Source organism: Oryctolagus cuniculus, chromosome 3 (assembly GCF_964237555.1).
Source record: "Oryctolagus cuniculus chromosome 3, mOryCun1.1, whole genome shotgun sequence".
Classification (NCBI taxonomy): Eukaryota; Metazoa; Chordata; class Mammalia; order Lagomorpha; family Leporidae; genus Oryctolagus; species Oryctolagus cuniculus.
Window position 1 is genome coordinate 174977407 of NC_091434.1, and position 12708 is coordinate 174990114.

At 49.4% G+C, this 12708-nt stretch overlaps 1 pseudogene; it reads left to right on the forward strand.

The window, feature by feature from the left end:
- The first annotated feature begins 832 nt into the window (after positions 1–832).
- Positions 833–9170, forward strand: LOC138848885 (RUN and FYVE domain-containing protein 2-like; annotated as a pseudogene).
- The last annotated feature ends 3538 nt before the right edge of the window (positions 9171–12708 follow it).

Here is a 12708-nt window from a genome sequence, read left to right on the forward strand (position 1 = left end):
CTCCAAAGGCTGCACCTGGATGCTGTTAGCGACTTTATTCATAATTGCCCAGACGCGGAAGCAGCCAAGACCTTCAGCAGGTGACCGGATAAATAAACCGAGGCCCAAGCAGACAGTGGTATATTATCATTCAGTGCTGAAAAGAAAGGAACTATTGGGGTGAGCATTTGGCATTGCCATTAAAGTGCGGCTTCGGATGTCTGCATCCCCATATTAAGCGCCTGGGTTTGCGTCAGAGCTCTGCTTCTGATTCCTGTTCACGTGCGTTGTGGGAGGCAGCGCATGAGCTACAAAGTCGGGTCCCTGCCACCCACATAGAAAACTCGGATTGAGTTACAGCTCCTGGCTTTGGCTTGGCCCAGCCTGGAGTTGTGGACATTTTGGAAGTGAACCAGTGGTTGGGAGATTTCTCTCTTTCTCTGCCTTTCTAATAATCAAAATAAGTAAATAAAATTAAAAAAAAAAGAGAGAAATGAGCAAACAAGCCACGAAAAGATCTGGAGGAAACCTAAATGCATATTGCTAAGTAAAAGAAGCCAATCTGAGGAAGCTACGTACTGTCTGATGTCAACTGCAGAACATTCTGGAAGAGGCCAACTGTGGAGAGAGTAGAAAGATCCAGGGAGGAAGGGACGAATAAGCGGGGCTCGGAGCAAAGGGCCGTGACGCTGCTCTGATACTGTACTGGTGGATAAATGTCGTCACGCATTTGTCAGAGACCCCAGAGTGCACGACACCAGATGGGAGCTCTGATGCAGACTGTGGACTCTGGGTGATGAAGATGTGCCAGTGCTGGTTCATCCTTGGGCACAAATGGGCCACTCTGGTGGGGATGTTGCTGGTAGGAGAGGCTGTGCACATGGGCAGGAAGTGTACGGAAATCTCTGTTCTTTCTGTGAACCTGAGATTTTGTTAATTAAAAATTTATTTTCAAAATCCATATTTTTGAAGACTTATTTATTTATTTGAAAGGCAGAATTAGAGAGAGAGAGAGTGAGGCATTCCATACACTGGTTCACTCCCCAAATGGCCATGATGCTTGGAGGTAGTCCAAAGCCAGAAGCCAGGAGCTTCTTCCAGGTCTCCCATGTAGGTGCAGGGGCCCAAAAACTTGGGTCATCCTCCACTGCTTTCCCAGGCCATAGCAGAGAGCTGGATCCGAAGTGGAGCAGCCAGGACTCAAACCGGCATCCGTATGGGTTGCTGGCAGGGTAGAGAGCAACTTTATTAGCTATGCCACAGTACCAGCCCCTCAAATCCCACATTTCTGTGCAGATGGTTAACTCTTTTTTTTTTTTTTTCAGATTCAAATGTATCAACTACAAAATGGAGATTATAAATCTGGAATATTTAATGTTCATGCAAAATGTAATGGTTATGACCTGGGCAAGCAAATATATTCTTTATAATAGGAAATCTAATCAGCTTTAAGGTTCAGGTAAAGCAGTAGAGAATGGCATAGGTTAAGAAAAAGCAAACAAACAGAAGTGACCTAATCAGTGTTCAGAAAGTTTTAAGTGAGGCCGGTGCCGCAGCTCACTAGGCTAATCCTCCGCCTTGCAGTGCTGGCACACTGGGTTCTAGCCCTGATCAGGGCGCTGGATTCTGTCCCGGTTGCCCCTCTTCCAGGCCAGCTCTCTGCTGTGGCCTGGGAGTGCAGTGGAGGATGGCCCAAGTGCTTGGGCCCTGTACCCCATGGGAGACCAGGATAAGTACCTGGCTCCTGCCATCGGATCAGCGCGGTGCACTGGCCGCAGCGCGCCGGCTGTGGTGGCCATTGGAGGGTGAACCAACAGCAAAAGGATGACCTTTCTCTCTGTCTCTCTCTCTCACTATCCACTCTGCCTGTCAAAAAAAAAAAAATAATAAAAAATAAAAAAAAAAGCTTTGCTGTGTGTTCCTGTGATTTAGTTATATTTAGATTTTGCCTACTCTGTATGCTCTACCTGTCCACTTGTGGCTTCCTGCAGAGATGGGATTGGTCAGTGATAAGCCTTTTTCATCTGCTTTTAAACACATTTATGTCACTAATTATCATTCATGTTCATAGTTTCAAAACACATGTAATTGGTTCACATCAGAGTATCCCTGGCCCAGGAGGATTTTCTTCCTTTTAGTCCTCTGATGCTCAGTGGGCTTTCTTTGACATTGGAGCAGACTCTCCGCAGGCTGCCAGAAGCGGAGCCTGACGGGCAAGCAGGTGCTATCCTTTTGCTGACCCACAGCTCATGCAGCCGTTCCCAGGTCAAGGTCATGAAGTCACCCTGCAGAAGACACCCTGAGCCTGCGGTGCGTGTCAGTTTGGGGCACAATGCTGTAATCAAGGTGTAGGCAAACGGAAGGGGCCAGCAAATGCAAAATGGGAAGAAGGCAAATCAGTGCCTGAGCATTCATGTGGAAGCTGACACCAGAGACAAACTCAAAGCAGGTACTCATGCTTTTGCCTCTCTCTCCTCTCCTCTCTCTCCTCTCCTCTCTCTCCTCTCCTCTCTCTCCTCTCCTCTCTCTCCTCCCTCTCCTCTCTCCTCCCTCTCCTCTCTCCTCCCTCTCCTCTCTTCCTGTCCTCTCTCCCCTGTCCTCTCTCCCCTCTCCTCTCCCCTCTCCTCTATTCCTGTCCTCTCCCCTCTCCCCTCTCCTCTCCTCTCCTTTCCTGTCCTCTCCCCTCTCCTCTCCTTTCCTGTCCTCTCCCCTCTCCTCTATTCCTGTCCTCTCCCCTCTCCCCTCTCCTCTCCTCTCCTTTCCTGTCCTCTCCCCTCTCCTCTCCTTTCCTGTCCTCTCCCTTCTCCTCTCCTCTCCTTTCCTGTCCTCTCCCGCTCCTCTCCTCTCCTTTCCTGTCCTCTCCCCTCCCCTTCCTCCTCTCCTCTCCTTTCCTTTCCTGTCCTCCGCCATCCCCTCCCTCCTCTCCTCTCCTCTCCCTGTCCTCTCCCCTCCTTTCCCTGTCCTCTCCTCTCCCATCCCCTCCCCTTCCTCCTCTCTTCCTGTCCTCTCCCTCTCCCCTCCTCTCCCTGTCCTCTCCCCTCCCCTTCCTCCTCTCCCCTCCCCTCCCTCCTCTCCTCTCCCTGTCCTCTCCCCTCCTTTCCCTGTCCTCCCCTCTCCCCTCCCCTCCCCTTCCTCCTCTCTTCCTGTCCTCTCCCTCTCCCCTCCTCTCCCTGTCCTCTCCCCTCCCCTTCCTCCTCTCCCCTCCCCTCCCTCCTCTCCTCTCCCCTCCTCTCCCTGTCCTCTCTCCTTCCCTCCCTCCTCTCCCCTCCTCTCCCCTCCTCTCCCCTCCCCTTCTCTTCCCTCCTCTCCTCTCCCCTCCTCTCCCTTCCCCTCCTCTCCTCTCTCCCATCTCCTCTCCTCTCCTCTCTCCTCTCCTCTCCTCTCCTCTCCTCTCCTCTCCTCTCCTCTCCCTGTCCTCTCCCCTCCTCTCCCTGTCCTCTCCCCTCCCCTCCTCTCCCCTCCCTCCTCTCCCCTCCTCTCCCTGTCCTCTCCCCTCCCCTCCCTCCTCTCCCCTCTCCTCTCTCATCTGTCCTCTCTCCTCATTCCTCTCTCCTTAAATGTCCTTGAGCCCAGTGTCCTGACATACAGCTAACGATCAGACATTTGTTAAGTGCTTGCTTTGGTGGCACATCCACTGAAATCAGAACAATACCCAGATGAGCATGGCCCTGCACAAGGTGACCCATGAACTTGTGAAGACTTCCATCGTTGTGCAGGATTTGCCTCGTCTTGAGAGCCTCCTGGGCATGCCAGAGTGTGGCTTTGATTAGCCCTCTTGAAAAGAGCAAGGCTGATTACTCGTGGTGCTTGACTATTCAGTGGAATCTCTCGAGTGAGTTCTGTGGTTATCATGTACTAACGATGGAAGAAGGAGCAGTACTTGTTCAGCTACTGGTGGACCTGAATGTGACAGATGCTAATCTGTGTAGTGGGGAGGATTTAGACCCACAAGTTGGAATGATTGATGTTTCCATGTACATAAAGCATAAGAAGGTACTGGAATTAAGGAATATTTAAATTGCTGCCCTAGTAAGTGAAAATAATTTTGTAGGAGAATTAATAGACAGTTGAACAGCACAGTCAACAGACTCCATTCAAGAGCTGATCTATTAGAAAGGCCAAAGGCTGGGGCTGGTGCTGTGGTGCAGTGGGTTAAGCCACCACCTGTGATGCCAGCATCCTATATGAGCACCAGTTCAAGCCCTGGGTGTGCCACCTCTGATCCAGCTCCCTGCTAATGAGCCTGGGAAAGCAGTGGAAGATGGTCAAGTACTTGGCCCCTGCACCCACATCAGAGACCTGGGTGGAATTCCAGTTGCCTGGATTTGGCCAGGTCCAGCCCCTGCTAGTGTGACCATTTGAGGAGTAAACCAGAAGATGGAAGATCGCTGTGTCTATCTCTCCCTCTTTTTCTGTAAATCTGCCTTTCAAATAAAGAAATCTTTCAAAAAGCAGTCCAAGACTAAGCTGATTGAAGAGTTAGCAATAGCAACAAGTGTTGTCATTAACCTTCAAGAATAAGATCATCCATTATGAAGTGAAAATAGATTTTAATGAAAATACAGCAGCACCTAAAGATTACCAAAATATATGGTAACCGAGCTCCTAACATATAAGCGTTCTCAGTAAGGGCTGGATGGATGTCCACTGAAGGTAGCTTCAGGGTGAATCTCAGTAGTGCAAGTAGCGCAAATCAGTGTGAAACACAAGACTGAACTTGCCGTGAGGATGTTGGAGAAAAGTATACATGAGGAGTAAGACACTCTGACAGGACTTCAAATACCCCCAGAGCGTAGGAGCACCTGTTTGAGTCACGGTTGCTCCACTTCTGCTCCTGGCTTTTTTTGGGCCATCTTCTGGTTTTCCCAGGCCGCTTGTGGGGAGCTGGACTGGAAGTGGAACATCCAAGACTCAAAACTGGTGTCCATATGGGATGCTGGCATTGCAGGCGGTGGCTTGATCCGCTGTGCCACACACTGGTCCCTGGAGAAATTCTCTAAGCATTGCGGCCGTGATTTAATGGAGCATCGAGTCATTGCTCCCTGGGTACCTGCCCAGGGATCCTGATCCGGCCCTTCCCTACTTCACTTAAGAGGGGGGCTCTGCCCAGGTGCAGCTGGAATGCAGAGAAGCCCTTCATTCGTTGAGGCCTGACGCACAGGACCAAACAGTTCAATGAAGCATCAACCTGAAGATGCCCGACAGAGAAGGTGGGAGTCAGGAGTGAGGCCGTGGGAGAGCGCTCAGCTACAGCAGGGCAGGGGAAGTGTGGCATGACTGAACTCTGAGAGATCTTCTCTGGTGTCTGAAATCCCTGCACCCCCTGCACCCCCTGCACCCCCTGCACCATGGGCTGAATGCAAAAATGTCCCATCGCCCTAGGTGGGAGCCCTGGTAGACTCTAAAGGTACGGTTTGACTGATTTGGGATTGGTTAGGTCAATTGGGTTAGAAGAGTTGAGAGAAAGAGATCCAGAGGGAGAGTTTAAAAACTGTCCTGGAGGATGGCGCCATGGCTCACTTGGCTAATCCTCTGCCTGTGGCGCCAGCGCCCCGGGTTCTAGTCCCGGTTGCTCCTCTTCCAGGCCAGCTCTCTGCTGTGGCCCGGGAGGGCAGCGGAGGATGGCCCAAGTGCTTGGGCCCTGCACCCGCAAGGGGGACTGGGAGGAAGCACCCAGCTCCTGGCTTTGGATCGGCGCAGTGTCGGCCGTAGCGGCCATTAGGGGAGTGAACCAACAGAAGGAAGACCTTTCTCTCTCTCTCTCTCTCTCTCTCTCTCTCTCACTCTCACTCTCACTCTCTATAACTCTACCTGTCAAATAAAAAAAAAAAAAAAACTGTCCTGGAGGGAACCAAGGCCAAGACTGGTGAGGGCGGGGCCAGCGCTGTGGCATAATGGGATAAGCTGCTTCCTGCAGCACTGGCATCACACATGGGTACTGGTTCAAGTCCCGGCTGCTCCATTTCCCATCCAGCTCCATACTAATTCACCTGAGAAAGCAGGTGCCCATGTGGGAGACCCAAATGAAGCTCCTGGCTCCTGGTTTTGGCTTGGCCCAGCACCGGTCTTTGTGGCCATTTGGGGAGTGAACCAGCAGATGGAAGATTTTTCTGTCTGTCCCTCCTCTCCCTGTAACTCCGCCTTTCAAATAAATAATAATAATAATAAAAAGAGTGGAGAGGGCAAATGGTGTGGGGTTTGAGGAGTGACAAAACGCAGGTAGATCTAGAAGGTAAGGAACCAGGTGAAGAAAGGTAAGAAAGACAGCAAAGCGTGGAGAGGGTTTTAGCCAAAACTTACGAAGGAGGCTGAGATACCCAAAGCTCCTTTGTGTTGAGTGTCAGTCTTAAGGTGCTTGAGCAACGTGGCCGGCTTTAAAAGGAATGGAATGGGAGGAGACGTTGTATATTTAAGAATATACTGGTGCTAGCTATTTCATGATGATTTCAGTGAACGTTTAAACCGTAAGTGAAAACAGCTGTAAAATACATCTGGACTAGTTGGGAAAACAGAATTAGGGAACTATTAGTAATTTTACTGGTTTAATGATGGTATTTTTGTTAATAGGGAACATATTATTAATTTTTAGAGCTACAAGATGAAATACTTAACCCTGAACTGTCATGATGACTGAAACTGACTTTTAAATAGTTTAGCAAAACCTATGTAAAAACACACAGATGAAGTAAATACGATAACATTTTAACAAGGTTTGAGTGCAGATAATGAATATGTGGCTGTTCAGTGTACTATTTTTACTATTGTTTGATTACACATTTTTCTTCAAAGTTATAAGTAAAAGCACCTAAAGCATTAGCTTTTATCAATGACTATCTGAAGCTAAAATACAGCTATGTGGTAAATGATTACATGAGGGTACTTCAAGGAGTTCATGGAAAGTAGAATTAAAAGGTTAGTTTTGCTGTAAAACCATTTTGAAATCCATGCATAGTTTTCTCATAGTATGCATTTTTCACGAATTTTAAAAGGCTCCTCTTAGGCATGGATTTCAATATTTTTATACCAAAAGAAGCTTACCTTTGGGTTCCATTTTCCATGAACTTTTTGAAGTGACCTGTAGTAATGTGAAAATAGGATTTATCAACCACAATGTTGTCCAGAAACATTCAGACAAAGGTGTTTACCATAGAGAGATTTTGCAGAGAACATTTGAAATTACAGTTTTTTAAATAAAGATCTCTCAGATTTCAATAAATATTCATTTACAAATTCATGTATTTTAAAGACATCAGGGGTGATGATATTTTCTTCCAAAATTACTTGTATTTGTTATGTGATCCTTGGGATTTTTTGTCTCACACTTTTAGTTATGACTTTATGACTGTATGACTGATTTATTACCCAAAAAATTGTCACCTCCAAAAAATCCTAATGAATGAAAGTGTAGTAGGAACTCTGAAAAATTTTTTGTTGAGTGAATAAATGCATGGATCCTCAAGAGACACTGATGGACTAGAATGGCAGCTTGGAGTCACTAACTTCCCTGGGTCCTCCTGTGCCATCTAACAAGATAAATAGGTCTTGACTGCCATGAGAATGGACCCAACCAACGGCTCCCCCAGACCCAAGATCACCTCGGTGCCTTGGCCACTGGCAGGAGGACTTTCCATTCGGTGGTGAGTCCTGGACATTCTCAGGGCCACTTACCTGTGTTTTGGAGAAAGTAATTAGCTTTCCTGGATGCTGCCAAGGGGAGCGGCCACTCACCACCAGTAAGTAAAACCGAGTCGCGTATATCCCCAGGGGCAGCGGGAGAATTGGAAATGGGGCGGACGCCTTGCTGCTGGCCATCAGATTGGCACGACTGCAAGTGAGCTCACAGCTAAGTATGAAATGCCCGGAGCAACTGGAGGGGAAGAAGGGCCAGCCAGGCGGTGGAGTGGGCGGGCAGCCCCTGCATGTGCTCGTTGTCCCACCTGCTCCTGTCTTCCCACACTCATGTCCTAATGCGAGCTTACAGAAAGTCAGCTGGAGCCCGTCTTCCATGTAATGCAGATCACGCGGCCTGCAGCGGCTCTTCCAAACTCACATAAACAGAAGGACTGATATTACCAGTGAAAGTGTAATTAAGGGCATTCATTGTAAAGTAATAATGAATTACCTCACCCTCACCATATGGCTAGAACTGATTAACACCTAGGAGAAATGATCTAAAACCTCTGAAATCGGAATTAATGTCTCTGATCATAATGAGAAACATTTTTTTAAGGTGGAAAGAAAAAGTCATTGGGAGTTTATTAAGCCAAGAGTCACAAAAATAAAATATTGGGAGAGAACATGCTGAGAAGTTGCACTCAGACTAAGTGAGGTGTGTTTTTAGTGTGCAGCCTATCACGGATGCAAAAAAATATAAGATTTACAAACTGGAGTTGTCATTCTACTGGATGATTTTCTCTCTATTGTTTCTCTTATAATTATGAGGAATTCATGGAAGAGTCTCCACTTAAATTGGCAGTTTCATAAGTCACCAAGGATAGGCTGTTTGTAGGCAGGAAGATCTTACGGTGCGATTAGGCGGCAATGGGAGAATTTCTGAGCTATGCCAAACAGGTTAGCATCACAAAAGATGGCTAGCAAGATGCAGACCCATTTAGAAGACAGGGTTGCTACCAAAGGTAATTTGTGGATGCATCTTGGGGAATTATGGGATGCCCAGTGCTGGCATTTGATTAGTATTTTGTGCCCTAGGGCAGTATGGAGAAGCATAAAGAAGCAGAATTTGGGATTTTTTTCCTCCCTCACCAGAATCCCTTAGATTACTTTGTCAACTGCTAGGAAAACAGGTCAATGCACTCAGCATAACCTTCGGGAGGGTATATTTTCCCCTGCACATCCTCCTGTAGCCAGCAGGGATAATGGTACCTGTAGTGGAGCTGGTACGGCTCCAACAACTCTGCGCGGAGGCGTGAGCCTGCAGGGATAAACTTTCACTCAAGTTTCGCCTTTGTACTTCTGTGTCTTTGGCTCCAGAGAAATGGAGAAGCCTCCACAAAGGCTCCAACCTGGAGTTAGGGACACGGAAGCTTCAGGTTGAGACCCCCGGGCTTAGAGTAGAGGAAATGAAAGAATTCTCAGTGACAAGTGATGCCCGCACAGAGAATCGCCTGCCTGGATCCGGGCTGCCGAGGGACAGAGCTGGTCATCCTGGGGACAAACAGAGCCAAACCTAGAAGCTTGGCTGTCGTTTTGCTCATCCGCGTTGGGCTCAGGGACCCTCTGCACTCCATCAGAGCTCCTCGGGTCACCGCTGAGAGCAGGCTACAGAGATGACCCCTCAGGTAAACGACAGATCCGTGGGTAGAACGGAGATCCGGCTTTCTCTTCTGTTGTGGAACCTCCGCAGGCATACCCAGCCCCTGGCCCTCCACACGGCGCAGGTCCTGCGGGTCTCCTACCGGCGCCCTCGCGGGAGCCCCTTCTGCGCACATCTCCAGTCTCCAGCTTGGGGCAGTCCTGGAGCCCCCTTGGGAGACTTCAGCCTGAAATTGGCAAACAAAGCGAGAGCGAGCCTACAACCCCATCGTCTGAAGCGCTGAGCCTGTCAGCGTTGCGACAGATGGCCGCTCTCTGCACATGGGGACAATGCCCTCCCCAGGCCGCTGGTTCTGCTTGTGCGATTTAAAGCTCTGAACAATGACTGAGGGTGCTAGCGAGCAGTGCACGCTCAAACACGAGTTCATCAGGTCTCTAGGGCTGTCAACGGCCTTCTTTATGGCCGAGGCTTGGGGTCCCCTGGATGCCGAGCTGTGAGCATGCCTGGGGAACTGCAGGGGTGGGGGGACCACGGGGCTGGCATAACTCTTGGAGCAGAACACATTGCGTTCCGCACGCACAGCACGCAGACGGGCTCGGGGCAGACGCCACGACCGCTCGTGCGAGCCGCCGAGATGGAAGTACCGCTTTCTTCCCTGAGGAAGTTCCGAAAGCTTCCGAGTTCCCCCAAAGCAGAGCCGGCAGCCGCCTGTCAGTAACGCGGGCGTCCTAAGAGCCGGGATCCATTCCCATGGCAGCGCTCTGCATGTGAAAGGAAGAGCGGGAGGTGTCCCTTTAAAGTGAGCGCTGTTTGTCGGCGGAACATGATGGTGCCTGCCTCCCCCTGCTTGAAAACACTTGACTTTGCAGTTAGTTAATATTGATGCCTCATAAATTTAAAAACACATTCATTCAAAGCAGGGTAGTTCCATTCAAGAGGCTTAATTATGCGGGATTGTACACATGGAAGAGAAATGTCCTAGCTCCCGGGTGGCTGTTCATGCTGCACCCCCTAGTCAGGAGGCAAGATTTCTGTAGGTGTTCGAAATTCACATGGCAGGCCTTGTGCGGAGGACTCCTGGGGCTCCTTCTGCAAACCTAAACCTTCATGAAAGGGATGGCACCGGGGAATGAGCGCCTAGACCTGGCAGCCGTGGTCGGAGGAGGTCTGGCTCCTGTGGTTGGGCACCAAAAAGTATGTTGTGCCCAGATCGTTAGATCCCCGCAGAGACCCCAGAGAGTCGATCACACCGAACTGCAAAAGCAAAGTTTATTTGAGTACAAGCTGCGACAGAGACCCCATCCAAGCAACCGGCACAGCGGAGGAAGGAGTGAGGCCCTGGTCTTTGTTTGGGAGAGTTTTTAAAGGAAAAAAGGGCTACATCAGCAGGAAAAAAGAGTTACATACAGCACAGGAGCTCTGGGTACGGGGAGTTACAGCGGGGGCTTACAGCACAGGAGCTCTGGGCGCAGGGAGTTACTTTGTTCAGAAGTCTCTACTGTGCTGTCCTTGGTCTACCGAGCTAGCTGTCCCTGGTAAGCTTTGCTATCTCCGGAATGCCTGAATGCCTGCTTTTACAAGGACTCGGGTCTGCTATGGGAAACGGAGGCTGCTTTTTTTATTGGTTAAAAATGGAGTCACTTTGGTTCTTCACTGTTAGGTGTCTGGAACTTTCCGAGGGGCAGAGTACCATAGCTGAGCTATCAAACATGAAATCAGCACCACGCTGTGTTTAAGAACAATTCTTACTTTTATCACTAGAAACATCACCTTTTATCACTGTTGACACATGCATTTATTTTTGCTTGGAAGTTTACCTTAATTTTTTTTTTTTGGTCACTATATTCATGGAGTTTAACTTGCAAGGTCTAGGGAATGATTTCTGAAACAGGATTCGGCAGTCCGCAGGACACTGCAGACTGACTTAGAAACTCTCCCACGTGCACGCGAGCAGCAGGAGAGGTTTCTGGCCCTTTGCTGCAGCCCTGATTGCTGCATGGGTGGCTGGGGATGCTGGGGAAAAGCGCAGGGCCTTGCAGCATGAGGGGTTAAAGCCCTCAGGGTGGGGGGGGATTAGAGCGCCCCAGGTAGCCCAGTTTCTATTCTGGGTTCTGGCCAGGCAGGCCCTGTGGGGGTGGACAGCAGCTGCCTGCAGGCCCTGGAGCAGCTGAGTCGCTGCTGTGGTGTGCCAGGCTCTCTAGCCGGTCCTCAGCGCTCCCTTCTACTCGGTCTAAGAGCCCTTGCTCCTGACTGCAGACTTCCACCCTCAACACCGCCTCAGCCAGCTTCCAGCCGAGCAGCAAACAGCCCTTCCTGGAATATTTTTATTACAACTAAAAAAATCGCTATCTCCTGTGTCTTGAACTCTTCGGGGCTAAGTGCTTCAAATGAATTATTTCTCTGAACCACTTCATCTGGACAATTCCAGATCGATAAACTACTGGATGATCTTAGGGTGAGATGGCTTATTTTTCAAGTAGCTGCGAATGAGGGATTTGGAGAAATCTCCAGCAACATGGGAAAAATGCACAGGCCCAGTCATCTGAAAACAAACAAACAAACAAAAAAACCTCAATTTGGCTAAGTCTCACTGGCCTGCACTGTTGGTATCCTACTCATGGTGTCAGTCCCGCCTGAATACGTCAGATGTTGGGAGATCTAATTTGTTTTGAATACTATGTTTCTATAGCAATGTCCTGTTGGAATACTATGGCCAGGAGCTGGTGCTGTGGCATAGCACCACCATTTGGGCACCAGTTTGAGTCCTGGCTGCTCCACTTCCGATTCAGCTCTCTGCTAATGGGCGGTGGAGGATGGCCCAAGTGCTTGGGCCCTTGAACCCATGAGGGAAACCCAGAAGAAGCTCCTGGCTCCTGGCTGTGGCCCAGCTCTGGCCATTCCAGCCATCTGGGGAGTGAACCAGTGGGTGGAAGACACCCCTCCCCTTTCAAATAAATAAAATAAATCTTTCAAGAAAATAAAGGAAAACTATGGCCAGACTGTACTCCTTTTTCTGAAGAGAGTAGAGATTTCTACCATCAAAGATCAGTATGCCCAGGGCAGGGGTTCGACACTGGGTCAGTGGCCCTTGGCCTGCAAGAGGAAGTGCAGATAGTGCTGTTTGCTCTGTGCCTCATGGATGAGCGGGGACTGAGTGCAGCGTCTGTGCTTTGTGAATTCTGAAAGCGATCATATCTTGACTTGGTTTTTAAAGCCTTTTCTGCCGTGTGATTCTTTTCTCTTATCCCAGAAGGTAGCGCTTGTCTGTCATTTTTGCCAACCTGATGTTCACTTTCCCCTTCGCTTCAGTTTTCCTCTGAGCGACTGGATTCCTCATTCCATCCCTTGGTTTTCAGGCATGGGTTGGCCCCATCCTCTGGCTTCTTGTGTGTGCACAGGACAGGTCTGGCCAATGGGAGAACTGTGCACCTCTGGCCATAGTGACTGGTTCATGG